General features: G+C 39.4%; 1 protein-coding gene across 7 annotated transcripts in view; it reads left to right on the top strand.

The window, feature by feature from the left end:
* Nucleotides 1-2,063: 2,063 nt before the first annotated feature.
* LOC139370614 (equilibrative nucleoside transporter 1-like) overlaps nucleotides 2,064-15,259 on the top strand; it is a 44,516-nt gene continuing 31,320 nt past the window's right edge. The window contains exons 1-3 of one of the 7 annotated variants that reach the window (XM_071110210.1): nucleotides 2,137-2,308; nucleotides 12,893-12,948; nucleotides 13,579-13,660. The gene's annotated coding sequence lies outside the window, so the exon portion shown is untranslated. Of the gene's footprint in view, nucleotides 2,309-4,500; nucleotides 4,638-12,892; nucleotides 12,949-13,578; nucleotides 13,667-15,259 lie in introns of those variants that run through there. The other 6 variants (XM_071110207.1, XM_071110206.1, XR_011627152.1 and 3 more) reach the window with 6 other exon arrangements.

Below are 15,259 nucleotides of genomic sequence, written 5' to 3'. Positions count from 1 at the left end.
TTTTCTCGGGAGGAATTTAAAAAAGCACACAGCAGGAAAAAAGGAGAGGTTAATGAGACGCAGAGCAGGGGGAGTCACTTACCACTACGCAGGTGCCTTACTAGAGAAGGAATCCTTAATGGAACCATGGAAAACCACAGGTGTCAATTCGGCAAGTCATAAATCAAGTGGCCACCTCTACTGCGCTGTGTAGATTATAAATCTGAAGAGATGAGTTGGCAATGTAAGTAAAAGTTATGTGAAATTAAATCACTGAATGATCCATCCACCTTGCGTCTCATGACAAAGCTTAACACTTTGGAGAAGTCAATGGGTTCTCGAACGGGATTCTCAAGCGAGAGACCACAGTTGACATCCACTAGTTGCACATTTCATTCATCTACACGTTTTTAAGTAATAATGCAAATATAAAAAATACTGAAAGATACTGTGACGCCAAATTGCTTAAAATAAATTGAACTAATCAATAAACAAGTTGGCTACTTTCAGACATCAAAGATTGTTGTTCTCTATAATATATAAGGGGGTTAGGGTATAGGCCTGCATGAGGGGATTTGATGGAGGAAGACATTTCAACAATAATGGGGAGATCTGGACTTGGATTAATATACTGTAGCAATTTTACGAAATAGGCTTGAATTACAAACTGACCCAGCATAGCATGCATGCAGCCACCACTTCAAATGAATGAATTAAATAATACAAATAATTGAGGGTTGTTATCGACAAGTAAATAGAAGACTATCAGAAAAAGAGCCGTACGGCAATGATCAAACATTAATGCACGAGACTAGTGTTATATGGATCATAGAAAGCAAGTGAAACCTTAATCGAACCTAGCATGCGCTCACTGTCAAGGCTCAGAACTATTTGAATTTTAAGCATTGTTAAATATCCAAGCTGTGTCCCAAAACTATCATTACTGAAGTTGCACTTGAAAACTCGTTATTTACCGACTGCCTCAGACCACTCGTGGAATATCTTAATTGCGTTGTTAGAGGCGTTTTTTTCTGACAACTTCACAACCATTAAACTATGTAACTGTTTTCAAGTCACTATTGGCCTCATGGTGAAATCCCTGAGTGGTTTCCTTCCTTTCCGGCAACTGAGTTAGGAAGAACGCCTGTATCTTTGTAGTGACTGGGTTTATTGATACACCATCTGAAGTGTAATTAATAACTTCACTTCAATATGCTCAAAGGGATATTCAATGCCTGCTTTTTTTTGCCCGTCTACCAATAGGTGCCCTTCTTTGTGAGGCATTGGAAAACCTCCCTGATCTTAGTGGTTGAATGTGTTTGAAATTCACTGCTCGACTGAGGGACCTTACAGATAATTCATTGTCTGTGTGGGGTACAGAGAGATGAGGTAGTCATTCAAAAATCATGTTAAACACTATTATTCCACACAGAGTGAGTCCATGCAATTTATTATGTGACTTCCTAAGCACAGATTGTTGAAAAAAAGCCTTTGAATACAAAAGCATTTTAACTGCCATGAATCGGAACGATAGTGCCACCGACGAAGAAGAACAGCCTTAGCGTAATATTATTTTCCTCACAATGTCGGGCTCCATGAACTTGTGAGTTCTCGGGTAAAACAGATGCCTGTCATTAAGAAGTTGGATTTTTTTTTAAATGACAAACCCTATCTACACATTTGGCAATGGGCTCGTCCACCAGCTGATTTCCTAGTATGCCACAATGTATCAGTTTTTCCTGTTACGACTAATCTAATGAGCTAACTCTCTTGGCTACTTGTGCTCGTGGGACAAAAATGATTGGCAGGAAAGTGGCCATGTGATTCATTTTCCCAGCATATTGGGCTGAAACAAAAAAATCCAGATTGTGACTTTAAATGAGAGCCCAAAACCTAACTTGATATATTTATTCACAACTTTGACTTTAATTTAAATCATGTTTTGTTGACATCAATAAGGATTTGGTAAAACAAAGTGAGAAAGAGTGACAGTTGTTGAATGGAATGTTTTAGTGATTGCATGACATGCAGTAGAAGAGTCCCTAGCTGACCTGGTTAAATATTTAAAACAACTTCCAATGTTTGTGTTCAAGGTGCATTTGATTTAACTTGATGCTTGCAATTTTGGGGCTATTCTATGTATTCCATACTAGGTAGATTAAATATAATGTAATGCAAATATTTCAGTCATTAGTCATTATTGAGGTTGTTGTCTTTTTTACCACTCCCATTGAACACAGATCACTTCAGATAAGTCCCTATTGGTCTTTGAACTTCAGCTGTTGAGACATCGCTCGCCGGTGAACATAGTTCTGACAGACGATTGCAAGTAAGTGTTTACACCTTTCCTTTAGTTTATTTACTTTTAGTCAAATGATTTGTATAATTTAGAGACATAATCTTTCCTCAGTTTGTCATATTTAGAAAGACCACACACTCACCAACACCTATCTTAGAATAACAGTACAAAGTAAAGCACAAATAGACCGTTTAGCTTTTCTCACACCATGTGAACACATTTGTCAGTCCAGCAATGATCAATAATATGGACAATTAGCTCCATTCTGCATGTTTCAGCAACTTTTCCTCTACTGTAGTGTCTTATTGTTTGGTTATGTGTAATTATTGTCGCCTGTTATTGTGAGTGACAGTTCACAAGTAAATATACACAGCATACATTTTTGAATATCGTTTAACTGCAGCTGACATCTACATGGATTTTTTGTATTAATGATTGCACATTAGTAGACTTTGACAGAGAGCTAAAGCAAGTATCAAAAATATTGCAACATATTGTATACAACAAGATAAATCTCTATCCTTCCTCCATGAATTACATTTTCACAACAATACTTAATAAAACTTTTATTTAACCAGGTAGGTCAGTTGAGAACAAGTTCTCATTTACAACTACAACTGCGACAAGATTAAGCAAAGCAGTGCGACAAAAACAACAGAGTTACACATGGGATAAACAATTGTTCAGTTAATAACAGTTAACACTTAAGACTTGTCTGATCACTATATAATGACACATTGTTTTATGACACAATATTGATATAGCTGATGTTTGGGAAGTAAGAGCTTTTAATTAGCTTTTTTACATTTCATTCAAGGGAAGTACAATAAAGGTTTTCCTGTTTGCACGTTGAAGTCCTTCAGCTATTTCATCCAGGGCAAAAACTCATGGTCAATATCTTTATCAATCCAGTTAATGATTTCCACTCGGAATGGTCATGTGTACTAAATCAAATCAAATCCAATTTTACTTGTCACATACACATGGTTAGCAGATGTTAATGCGAGTGTAGCGAAATGCTTGTGCTTCTAGTTCCGACAATGCAGTAATAACCAACGAGTAATCTAACCTAACAATTCCACAACTACTACCTTATACACACAAGTGTAAAGGGATAAAGAATATGTACATAAAGATATATATGAATGAGTGATGGTACTGAACGGCATAGGCAAGAAGCAGTAGATGGTATCGAGTACAGTATATACATATGAGATGAGTAATGTAGGGTATGTAAACAAAGTGGCATAGTTTAAAGTGGCTAGTGATACATGTATTACATAAAGATGCAGTAGATGGTATAGAGTACAGTATATACATATACATATGAGATGAGTAATGTAGGGTATGTAAACATTATATTATGTGGCATTATTTAAAGTGGCTAGTGATACATTTTTTACATCAATTTCCATCAATTTCCATTCTTAAAGTGGCTGGAGTTGAGTCGGTGTGTTGGCAGCAGCCACTCAATGTTAGTGGTGGCTGTTTAACAGTCTGATGGCCTTGAGATAGAAGCTGTTTTTCAGTATCTCGGTCCCTGCTTTGACGCACCTGAACTGACCTCGCCTTCTGGATGATAGCGAAGTGAACAGGCAGTGGCTCGGGTGGTTGTTGTCCATGATGATCTTTATGGCCTTCCTGTGACATCGGGTGGAGTAGGTGTCCTGGAGGGCAGGTAGTTTGCCCCCGGTGATTCATTGTGCTGGCATGCATAGAGCCTTACATAATATTTTGTTACATGTTGAAATGCCATCAAATATTCCTTAAAATCAAGTCACACATTTCATTTTAACAGTGATAATTCAAATCTGACTCTCGCTTCTTGTGCACTTCAACAGCAAGAGTATCAGAAAATATTTCACAGCCTGATTATGTAAAAGAAAACTCATAGTAGTTGTAAACTAGGCATGCTAAAGGAAAGTCTCTAGTGTATGCAAACAACACCTTTTTAGCCAGCAATAATATGCATTACATTCTCTCCTATAACTAGTCATTGAAAAATACACTTGTCTCTTTAAGGGGGAAGATGAAATGTGACATGATCGTGTAAAAACCAACTAGCACAGGAATAATCAATTGCGTAATAGAGAAACTGCAGCGCAAGCAACAAGGACTTCTCCAAGAGCTCTTCAGCTCTTGGAGAAGTCCTTGTTGCTTGCTTGCTTGCGCTGCAGTTTCTCTAGGGTATCATTGGTTAGACTAAGTTTGTTCAAAGAGGTATTTCAGAGAAGGGGATACGAGTACATGTGTAGTGGTTGAATTGGAAGAGAGAAACAATAGAATAACTCCATGACTTCAGTGTATGACCAACAACAGGTGAGATGAGGACAGCACAACTACGGAGTAGCTAAGCTTTGTAAGTAGATACAATCTATGTTTAACAAACCTGCTCATGGATGCAAGGAATAATCCATCTTAATAAAACAGCTCACGTCACATACAGTAAGTCATATTGATTCTGCATCTGAAGATGGCTATGTGCTGTATTTACCACAGTATGGGACTGTAATCTTAAACCAGGGCTGTTCTTCCATTATGGAGGGCAAATTTACCATGTCTGATTAACTACACAAATATTTTTTCAGAGTGACAGCCATGACTATTGGATTATATGATTCAGTGCAGGAATCTAACAAAAGCCTACAGGCTGCTGTCTCACAGGCATAAACTAAGTAAAAACTAAAGCTGTCATGAACTAAACCAGGTCTGTTATGATGTTTTTTGATTGTATAAATTCCCATACCCAATGTTGGTTTTTCTGGATGCCTTTTCTATACTGAACAAAAATATAAACAATTTCAAAGATTTTGCTGAGTTACAGTTCATCGGTCAATTTAAATATATAAATTATGCCCTCATTGATGGATTTCACTGGGAATACATATATGCATATGTTGGTCACAGATACCTTAACAAAAGAGGTAGGGGTGTGGATCATTAAACCAGTCAGTATCTGGTGTGATCATCATTTGCCTCGTGCAGCGTAACACATCTCCTTCGCATAGAATTGATCAGGCTGTTGATTGTGGCCTGTGGAATGTTGTCCCACTCCTCTTCAATGGCTGTGCGTAGTCTTTTTTTTATTTAAAAAAAAAGATTTTAACTTATGACTTATGAAAGTCAGTTAAAGAACAAATTCTTATTTCCAATGACGGCCTACTCTTGCCAAACCTTCCCATAACCCGGACAGCGCTGGGCCAATTGTATGACGCCCTATGAGACTCCAGATCACGACCGGTTGTGATACAGCCCAGGACCGAACCAGGGTCTGTAGTGATGTCTCTAGCACTGCGATGCAGTGCCTTAGACCGCTGCGCCACTCGGGAGCTAGTAGTTCCTGAATATTGGCGGGAACTGGAACACGCCGTTGTACATGTCGCTCCAGGTCATCCCAAACATGCTAAATGGGTGATATGTCTGGTGAGTATGCAGGCCATGGAAGAACTGGGACATTTTCAGCTTTCTGGAATTGTGTACACATCCTTGTGACATGGGGTCGTGCATTATCATGCTGAAACATGAGGTGATGGATGAATGGCATGCCAATGGGATTTAGGACCTCGTCACGATATCTCTGTGTATGCAAATTGCCAGCGATAAAATTGTATTTGTTGTCCATAGCTTATGCCTGCCCATACCATAACCCCACCGCCACCACGGGGCACTCTTTTCACAACATTGACATCTCAAATCGTTCGCCCATACAACGCCATACACGTGGTCTGCGGTTGTGAGGCCGGTTCGACGTACTGTCAAAATCTAGAAAACAACATTGGAGGCGGCTTACGGAACTTAACATACAACTTAACATACAATTCTCTGACAATAGCTCTGATGGACATTCCTGCTGTCAACATGTCAATTGCACACTCCCTCAAAACAAGACATCTGTGGCTTTGTGTTGTGTGACAAAACTGCACATTTTAGAGTGGCCTGTTATTGTCCCCAGCACAAGGTGCCCAAATTATAGAGAAATAAGCTTTTCTGGGATTTTTTACATAAGCTCATGAAACATGGGACCAACAACACTTTGCATGTTACATTTAATTTTTTGTTCAGTATAGATTACATTGTGGTGTGATATATTTACAAGGAACTTGGAAACAGTGTGCAATCCCTCCACACATTACATAGGACAGGTGCTATTTGGCCTTACTGGTTGTTGTTCCTTATCCACTATCCAGGCCTATTTTTTATCATCCTTGTTTTAGCAGTTAAAACATGACTGCCACATTATTATTATTATTATTATAGTTCTGGATGGCGGTATGAGAGGTTTTATAATAAACACCGTTACAGAGATTAAATTAATTAAAGGGCTCTTAAGAATAAAAAAGTGTTTCAGGCAGTGATAAAACATGATACAGCATATTGTAGAAGCAACCTGGTCTCAGAGCAAAACATATTATTTATTTATTACACACACCAGTTTGATTTGACCGTTTTCTATGATATATTACATTCGACTGCTTTAGTATGATATATTGCATTTGACTCCTTTAATTTGATATAGTACGTTTGACCACTTTAGTATGATACAGTGCCTTGCGAAAGTATTTGGCCCCCTTGAACTTTGCGACCTTTTGCCACATTTCAGGCTTCAAACATAAAGATATAAAACTGTATTTTTTTGTGAAGAATCAACAACAAGTGGGACACAATCATGAAGTGGAATGACATTTATTGGATATTTCAAACTTTTTTAACAAATCAAAAACTGAAAAATTGGGCGTGCAAAATTATTCAGCCCCCTTAAGTTAATACTTTGTAGCGCCACCTTTTGCTGCGATTACAGCTGTAAGTCGCTTGGGGTATGTCTCTATCAGTTTTGCACATCGAGAGACTGACATTTTTTCCCATTCCTCCTTGCAAAACAGCTCGAGCTCAGTGAGGTTGGATGGAGAGCATTTGTGAACAGCAGTTTTCAGTTCTTTCCACAGATTCTCGATTGGATTCAGGTCTGGACTTTGACTTGGCCATTCTAACACCTGGATATGTTTATTTTTGAACCATTGCATTGTAGATTTTGCTTTATGTTTTGGATCATTGTCTTGTTGGAAGACAAATCTCCGTCCCAGTCTCAGGTCTTTTGCAGACTCCATCAGGTTTTCTTCCAGAATGGTCCTGTATTTGGCTCCATCCATCTTCCCATCAATTTGAACCATCTTCCCTGTCCCCGCTGAAGAAAAGCAGGCCCAAACCATGATGCTGCCACCACCTGGTTTGACAGTGGGGATGGTGTGTTCAGCTGTGTTGCTTTTACGCCAAACATAACTTTTTGCATTGTTGCCAAAAAGTTCAATTTTGGTTTCATCTGACCAGAGCACCTTCTTCCACATGTTTGGTGTGTCTCCCAGGTGGCTTGTGGCAAACTTTAAACAACACTTTTTATGGATATCTTTAAGAAATGGCTTTCTTCTTGCCACTCTTCCATAAAGGCCAGATTTGTGCAATATACGACTGATTGTTGTCCTATGGACAGAGTCTCCCACCTCAGCTGTAGATCTCTGCAGTTCATCCAGAGTGATCATGGGCCTCTTGGCTGCATCACTGATCAGTCTTCTCCTTGTATGAGCTGAAAGTTTAGAGGGACGGCCAGGTCTTGGTAGATTTGCAGTGGTCTGATACTCCTTCCATTTCAATATTATCGCTTGCACAGTGCTCCTTGGGATGTTTAAAGCTTGGGAAATCTTTTTGTATCCAAATCCGGCTTTAAACTTCTTCACAACAGTATCTCGGACCTGCCTGGTGTGTTCCTTGTTCTTCATGATGCTCTCTGCACTTTTAACGGACCTCTGAGACTATCACAGTGCAGGTGCATTTATACGGAGACTTGATTACACACAGGTGGATTGTATTTATCATCATTAGTCATTTAGGTCAACATTGGATCATTCAGAGATCCTCACTGAACTTCTGGAGAGAGTTTGCTGCACTGAAAGTAAAGGGGCTGAATAATTTTGCACGCACAATTTTTCAGTTTTTGATTTGTTAAAAAAGTTTGAAATACCCAATAAATGTCGTTCCACTTCATGATTGTGTCCCACTTGTTGTTGATTCTTCACAAAAAAATACAGTTTTATATCTTTATGTTTGAAGCCTGAAATGTGGCAAAAGGTTGCAAAGTTCAATGGGGCCGAATAATTTCGCAAGGCACTGTATATTATGTTTGGCCACTTTAGTATGATATATTACGTTTGACTGCTTTAGTATGATATATTACGTTCAACTGTTTTAGTATCATGTGCCATGTTAGATTAGGGGTTAAGGTTAGGAGAAAGGTTAAGTTAAGTGTTAAGTGTTAAGGTTATAGAGAAGGGTTAGCTAACATGCTAAGTGGTTGCAAGGTAGCTAAAAAGTGGTAAGTAGTCCAAAGTTGCTAATTTGCCAAAATGAGATTCAAACACTGAACTTTTGGGTTGCTAGGCATTTGTGTATGTTTGGTATGACCTACTGTCATACCAAATGTAACATATCATACTAATTTGAGGGTTCCAGATTTACGTATACAAATGTAATGGGCTCAATTTTGCTCACACAAAATAGCACTGAGCTGTGCAACAAATACTGTAAAATGTACTTTACTCTGCAGGGTGATTGATGTTACTATTTTTATAATAGTAAACACTATAATGTCTTAACTATCATAAGAGTACGAGTAGATTTTAAATGGTTTCCATGTTAGCTAGTTTATTAATATAACTTAAATGTTTCCCTCCACTCTGTAATGCAGGTGAAGGGAAAAGCAATACCAATTGTACTTTGGCTGAACATGACAAATTCCCTCTAACAGTAGCGAATTCAAAAGCTCACAGTTGGCATTGTCTGTTACTCACACACATTATATTATGTTTGAAACTACTTTTGTTTCTTGTCAATTGGCCACATTTCATTTCCCCTTTTTGGTGCACTCTCAGCATGTGATTAAAAGCTCAGCATTTAAATATATGACAGTGGTTTTGTCTGGTCTGCTTTCATGCTGGCCAACTAGCCACTGAAGTTAAAAAAGAGTAGGATGGATATTGTCTGATATGAGTACTTTAGTACCTTTTAACTCTGTTCCCTACTTTCCTCCTCATAAATCAAATTATAAAATCCAACTTGACAAAAGAAATGTGACCAGATATGCAGAGGTCAGTGACAAATTTCTACAAAAAGGAATGTGCCTGTTCAGTGAGGAGAAATCAAATCACATGTATTTATAAAGCCCTTCTTACATCAGCTGATATCTCAAAGTGCTGTACAGAAACCCAGCCTAAAACCCCAAACAGCAAGCAATGCAGGTGAAGAAGCATGGTGGCTAGGAAAAACTCCTAGAAAGGCCAGAACATCAGAAGAAACCTAGAGAGGAAGCAGACTACGAGAGGTGGCCAGTCCTGGTTATGGTTATGCCGGGTGGAGTCTGGTTATGCCGGGTGGAGATTATAGCAGAACATGGCAAAGATGTTCAAATGTTCATAGATGACCAGCAGGGTCAAATAATAATAATCACAGTGGTTGTCGAGGGTGCAATAGGTCAGCACCTCAGGAGTAAATGTCAGTTGGCTTTTCATAGTTCAGAGTATCTCTACCGCTCCTGCTGTCTCCAGAGAGTTCTAAACAGCACGTCTGGTACAGGTAGCACGTCCGGTGAACAGGTCAGGTTTCCATAGCCGCAGGCAGAACAGTTGAAACTGGAGCAGCAGCACGGCCAGGTGGACTGGGGACAGCAAGGAGTCATCAGGCCAGGTAGTCCTGAGGCATGGTCCTAGGGATCAGGTCCTCAGAGAGAGAGAGACAGAAAGAGAGAAAGAAAAAGAGAGTGAGAATTAGAGATAACATAATTAAATTCACACAGGACACCGGATAAGACAGGAGAAATACTCCAGATATAACAGACTGACATTAAAATGAAGCTCAATGGGAAAAATCCCTGCCTCCAGCTGTTTGCTTAGAAATTCTAGGGACAGTTAGGAGGCCTGCATCTTGTGACCGTAGCGTACGTGTAGGTATGTACGGCAGGACCAAATCGGAAAGATAGGTAGTAGCAACCCCATGTAATGTTTTGTAGGTTAGCAGTAAAACCTTGAAATCGGCCCTTGCCTCAACAGGAGGCCAGTGTAGAGAGGCTAGCACTGGAATAATATGATAATTTTTTAGGTTCTGGTCAAGATTCTAGCAGCTGTGTTTAGCACTACCTGAAGTTTATTCAGTGCCTTATCAGGGAGCGTTGCAGTCGTCTAACCTAGAAGTGACAAAAGCATGGATACATTTTTCTGCATCATTTTTGGACAGAAAGTTTCAGATTTTTGCAATGTTACGTATATGGAAAAAAGCTGTCCTTGAAACAGTCTTGATATGTTCATCAAAAGAGAGATCAGGGTCCAGAGTAACACCAAAACACCTATAATAGAGGAACTGGAGGAACCCTGGACTGGAGGCATGGCTTAGTAGAACCTTGGCTTTCAGATAGATATTTTTAGGTCACCCATGGGAGTAAATGTCATTCCTGTTCATCTTTTCTGTTGTATTGTCATCATATGTTAAGGTTGAAAACTGACAGTTTTGTAGATTCAATGAGACTTACTGAGGTGTATGAGTTCCTCAAGATCCTATGCAAAATTGGAATAGTACCACTTTATTACACTATGCAATCAGCAATGTTAATTATGACATGATATTAGAATGTGTAATATGCACAAATATTCAAGGAAAATGTACATTTGCAGTGTACAACCATAACATGATGAACATAAGTTATATTTACTCTAACTGGTGGCCAAAAAGAACCCTGTGAAAGCAAAGCCTCCGATCTTCTGATAGGCTGCCACCTCTACAATATTATATTTTAAAAGTTCCAAATGAAACACCTCCCATCACAAAAGGGGGGTCCATGAACAAATACCATTTTTCAGAGGGGTTCCTAAAGGAACCTTTTTGATCTTGAAAGGTTCCCAGTGTGACAATTTTTTTAAATTCCAAAACGATCTTCCAGGCTCTTTTACTTCTAAAGGCGTCAGCATGCTTCCTAGCCGAAACAGTTTAGAAGAGTTTGTGTACCGGTCAAAAGTTTTAGAACACCTACTCATTCGAGGGTTTTTCTTTATTTTTTACAATTTTCTACATTGTAAAATAATAGTGAAGACATCAAAACTATGAAATGTAGTAACCAAAAAGTGTTAAACAAATCAAAATATATTTTATATTTGAGATTCTTCAAATGGCCACCCTTTGCGTGATGACAGCTTTGCACACTCTTGGCATTGCAGCCCAAATAAATGCTTCACAAGTTCAAGTAACAGACACATCTCAACATCAACTGTTCAGAGAAGACTGTGTGAATCAGGCCTTCATGGTCAACTTGTCCTTCTGTGTGAGAAAAAAAATATTCTAAACATACTCTGGGACAGTTGTGGGATGTGATAGATCCCAAGTGAATACAGTGTCGTGGAAATTTCCTGTATTACCAAATAAGGAGAGAGCAAACCACACACAAGTCAGAGTCATATTATAAAGTCCATCTTTAATTATGAGCTTCACCATAGCCCTGTGACTCTCAGATCAATTCAGTGTCTATAAATTAATTGATCTGAGAGTGCTTACAAAACAGTTCTTAGTATCATTTATAGCCAAGACACACCCATCTCAACTCACATGACGAATAACAGATCTTAGGAACATTACACAAAGAACATTTTACTTGAAAGAGGAGTATCCCATAGCTAGATAGCATTAGCTATAAATTATTGTTCAGTTTGTTCTCCTAAACTAAGTTCCTTATCTCGTTCTTGGTACCACTTCGGACCAAAACATTACCTCATCCAATGGCATATATCAATTTTAAATTCTAGATACACCCATCTCAAATACACTCCCTCCTGGACAAGCTCATCGAGACAGTGAGCCTCTTAGGTCATATACTAGGTCAAGATAAGGGCAACCTCAGAGGGGACATGTAATAGTTACAGACTATTACTCGCGACATATGCATAGTTTCCTGAAACGAGTCACAAATATACTATGTAGGCCTACTGTCAGTATTTTTTTTTTAAATAAGATGTCCACATAAGCTTATGTCTAATGAGTCAATATCCGGCCATACCATGTATGATATCCGGAGGGAATCCACAAATGATTTGTGCATGTAAGAAAAATATGGATTTCACATTGTTAAATTATTGAGCATGTGCTGGAAACTCAGAAATGCACCAGAAAATGTGCTTTCAAAATGTGCTTTCAAGATCCGGATATGGACCTCAGCCCAGAGAAGTTTCATATCTTGAATGTGCTGAGAGGACTGTGGGTTAGAGGGATACGATTCTGAGAAACCGTTGTCGCCACACAATTGACTGTGACTTCATTGTGCCATTGCTAGATATGTTTGTTTATTTATTTACCTAGTTTTAACTGTTAGTTTGTTTTGCCAATATCTAATTTTTTGTCAGCTTAAAGCTTCTGTTATTTTCAAATATCAGTTCTGAGTCCATATCAAGAAATGTCCATGTGTGATATTCTGAGTAATATTATAAATATCTAAAAAGTTTTTTTAGCCCACATATTTTGTAGTAATTTTCGAGTCACTCAAATATAAAATTCAAAAGGCACTCGCACATCTGAGCAATCTCTTTGCAGGTGCATGGCAACAGTTGAACAAGATGAAGGACAAAGGAAACCGCACACTGCTCTTGGTAGTATCACTAATATTTAATACGTTTACGTATCGGCCTCACGGCCTTCGTCAGAGCTTTTGTGAATTTTTTACATTTAGCATCCTTATGTAGACCCTGCCCCACCCACATCCGTTCCACGCATGGAAAGGGGTTGGAGGCAAAGGAAAAACAAATAAGTGCTACCAAAAGAAATACGCTTTTTGTCCTGAATACAAATCATTTTGTTTGGGGAAAATCCAACGATACACATCCCTGAGCACCACTCTTCATATTTTCAATCATGGTGGTAACTGCATGGTGTTATGGGTATGCTTGTCATCAGCAATAATAATTAGCCTAACATGACAGTAGCCTAAATTATTCTTCAAAATAACCCCACCTTCTTCAGCTGGAGCTCAGGCTTAGTGGTTCTCATTTGAACCCTCAATCATATTTTGTAAAGAAGAGTGACAGTGTGTTTTTGCACAATATCTTAATTCAACTGGGTCTAAATATTGTATGACATATCTGCTGACATATCTGGAGCCTAAGTTTAAGCTGATGCAATTACCTAGATGACAAAGAACAGGCCTATATACACAAATGTACATTTACATTTTGGTAATTTAGCAGACAATCTTATTCTGACTTGTTGTTTATTGACTACAGCTCAGCGTTCAACACCATAGTGCTGACCCTGGGACTAAACACCTCCATCTGCAACTGGATCCTGGACTTCCTGACCCAGGTGGTAAGGGTATGTAAGAACAAAACTGCCACGCCGATACTGAAAACACCTGGGCCCATCAGGGGTGTGTGCTTAGTCCCCTCCTGTACTCCCTGTTTCCCCATGACTACGTAGCCAAGCACGACTCCAACACCATCATTAAGTTTTCTGATGATACACCGATAATGATGAAACAGTCTATAGCGAGGAGGTCAGAGACCAAAACTGCTAAGACCGCAATAACACCTTTGTTGTTAAAGATTAGGCTACTTAAATTATGTACAAAATGAGGCCCTTTATTAAATATTAGGCCTACTTTTTTGTATTAGTCTTTGGATAGGTAAGATCAACCACAATTGCTCATCACTTAAGATTCTCTAAGAGTTATCCTATCCATGATTAGGCTACTATTCATCTCAGTTTGGATTAAAAAAGAATAGGGGAGCCTCCCTCATGATTTGAGGTTTTCTTTCAAAAAATCTCTACTTACTTTCACAAAAAAATTGTACCGCATGTACCTTGTATTCAATAGGGTAAATGTTATTTTGCTTGGGTGTGGCATTCGTCCATCGTTGAGCTAGTGTAACGGATTTGAAACGGCTTGCTTAGTTAGCGGTGCGCGCTAAATAGCGTTTCAATCAGTGACGTGACTTGCTCTGAGACCTTGAAGTAGTAGTTCCCCTTGCTCTGCAAGGGCCGCGGCTTTTGTGGATAGATGGGTAACGATGCTTTGTGGGTGACTGTTGTTGATGTGTGCAGAGGGTCCCTGGTTCACGCCCGGGTACGGGCGAGGGGACGGTCTAAAGTTATACTGTTACACTAACACATTTTGATATTTCACAAGGACTGCCACGTCTTTGCAAAGCAACCCCTCATACCTATTTATTTCTGATAAAACATGGGATCTTATCCAGAGCTAAAATCCTTTATCAAATCAAATGTATTTATATAGCCCTTCTTACATCAGCTGATATATCAAAGTGCTGTACAGAAACCAAGCCTAAAACCCCCAAACAGCAAGCAATGCAGGTGTAGAAGCACGGTGGCTAGGAAAAACTCCCTAGAAAGGCCAAAACCTAGGAAGAAACCTAGAGAGGCACCAGGCTATGAGGGGTGGCCAGTCCTCTTCTGGCTGTGCCGGGTGGAGATTATAACAGAACATGGCCAAGATGTTCAAATGTTCATAAATGACCAGCATGGTCAAATAATGGTAATCACAGTGGTTGTTGAGGGTGCAACAGGTCAGTACCTCAGGAGTAAATGTCAGCTGCCTTTTCATAGTCGATTATTCAGAGTATCTCTACCGCTCCTGTTGTCTCTAGAGAGTTGAAAACAGCAGGTCTGGGACAGGTAGCACATCCGGTGAACAGTCCATAGCCGCAGGCAGAACAGTTGAAACTGGAGCAGCAGCACGGCCAGGTGGACTGGGGACAGCAAGGAGTCATCAGACCAGGTAGTCCTGAAGCATGGTCCTAGGGCTCAGGTCCTCAGAAAGAGAGAAAGGAAGAGAGAGCGAATTAGAGAGAGGATACTTTAATTCACACAGGACACCGGATAAGACAGGAGAAATAGTCCAGATATAACAGACTGACTCTAGCCCCCCGACACATGAACTACTGCAGC

The sequence above is a fragment of the Oncorhynchus clarkii genome, chromosome 17 (assembly GCF_045791955.1).
Source record: "Oncorhynchus clarkii lewisi isolate Uvic-CL-2024 chromosome 17, UVic_Ocla_1.0, whole genome shotgun sequence".
Lineage (NCBI taxonomy): Eukaryota > Metazoa > Chordata > Actinopteri > Salmoniformes > Salmonidae > Oncorhynchus > Oncorhynchus clarkii.
The sequence above is the reverse complement of the archived record's forward strand: the minus strand, read 5'-3'. Positions and strand labels throughout refer to the sequence as shown.